The sequence below is a fragment of the Oryctolagus cuniculus genome, chromosome 7 (assembly GCF_964237555.1).
Source record: "Oryctolagus cuniculus chromosome 7, mOryCun1.1, whole genome shotgun sequence".
Classification (NCBI taxonomy): Eukaryota; Metazoa; Chordata; class Mammalia; order Lagomorpha; family Leporidae; genus Oryctolagus; species Oryctolagus cuniculus.
The window spans coordinates 32,661,166-32,662,807 of NC_091438.1; the positions used below are offsets into that span (position 1 = coordinate 32,661,166).

The window sequence follows — 1,642 nt, forward strand, 5'->3', positions numbered from 1 at the left end:
TGAATTAAATTGCCCAGTCGGAAAATATAATTTGGATGAATAGCAGCACTGTTCACAATAGCCAAAATATGAAATCAACCAAAGTGTCCATCATAAGATTAATGGATAAAGAACATGTGGTTAAATAAATAATAAAATAAGAAAATGCAGTTTATATTCATAATGGAATATTATTCAGCTATAAGAAGGAAGTAAATCTTGTCACTTGCAGCAAAATGGATGGAACTGGAGAACATCATGTTGAATGAAATAAGTCAGACACAGAAAGACAAATACTGCATGTTCTCCCTTTTATGTGGAAGCTAAAATTGAAACAACATCTCAATAAGGCTGGGAATGACGGGGGAGAAAAAAGGTTTTTGGATTTAGAAACAGGAGGAGCTGGGTGTGGTTCATTAATTGTGACAGAGACACTAATATGAGATGTTAACAGGATAAATGGAGTGAGGGGTGTGTAAGAATTCTTTGTGTTACTGCATCACAATTTTTGTTCTACAAATTTAAAACTAATCTGAAATAAAATGTTTTTTAAAAAAAGAATGGAAAAATACTGATAATTGTTGAAGCTGGGTGATGGATACACAGACCATTCTGTACATTACATATATGTAAATACTGTATTATTGGTTATGTGTGCCCATTGTAGAGTCTGTCCTGTTAGCTTAGTAGTCAGCTAATGACTTTACAGACAAGTCCTTAAACACCAAGATACACACACACACACACACACACACACACACACACACAAGAAAAGACGTGTGCGCAGGAGATGCATGGAGGGAACCGCTGCCCAGGTCTGTCTCAGTCCAGGCTGCCCGCCTCGCCACCCTCCCAGCGTCCGCTGCCACCATGCGAGTGCAGGTGGATACCATCTCCCCAGGAGATGAGCGCATCTTCCCGAAGCACAACCAGACCTGCGAGGTGCACCACATTGAGATGCTTGAAGATGAAAGAAATTCGATTCCTCCTGGGACAGAACCAAGCCCCTTAAGTCTATGCTGTGCAAGCAGGAGGTGATCCAAGGCTGGGAAGGGGCTGCCCAGATGAGCATGGGTCAGAGAGCCAAACTGACCATCTCCCCAGACTTTGCCTATGGTGCCACTGGGCACCTGGGCGTCATCCCACTGTATGCCACTCTCATCTTTGACGTGGAGCTTCTAAAACTGGAATGACAGGAATGGCCGCCTCCCTTAGCTTCCTGTTCTTGGATCTGCCATGGAAGGGTCTGGTGCTCCAGACGCATGCACGTGAGTTCATCCGGAGCTTTTCCTATGGTTCCACTATGCTCTCTGTACAAACATTTGCCCTACTGAATGTGTTCTGTCACTCAGCTTCCTCTTCCCCTCCCCTTCCTACCTGTGATCACCTAAACCATGCACCATAAACCTCAAGTGACTCGATTTATCCTGTTCTTGTTTTGGGGTTAAGATTCAGTTTCCGTCTTGGGTCTGGGTTTCCAGTGAAGATGTGGTCAGGTGTTAACAGCACAAGTGATGGGTTCACTTTAGAACAGGAATTGGTGTTGCGGGATGGGGTTTGCGAGAATTTTCATTTTATTTTTATTTTTTGGTTGAGATTTGTATCTATTATGTATTAAACAGTCTTGCAAAGCCACAATAGAAGTGAGATGCTGCTGAGGGCT

The 1,642-nt window shown here is 43.1% G+C and overlaps 1 pseudogene; it reads left to right on the forward strand.

Moving 5' to 3' along the window:
- The first annotated feature begins 806 nt into the window (after window positions 1-806).
- On the forward strand, window positions 807-1,216 carry LOC100353788 (peptidyl-prolyl cis-trans isomerase FKBP1A pseudogene; annotated as a pseudogene).
- Window positions 1,217-1,642: the final 426 nt, after the last annotated feature.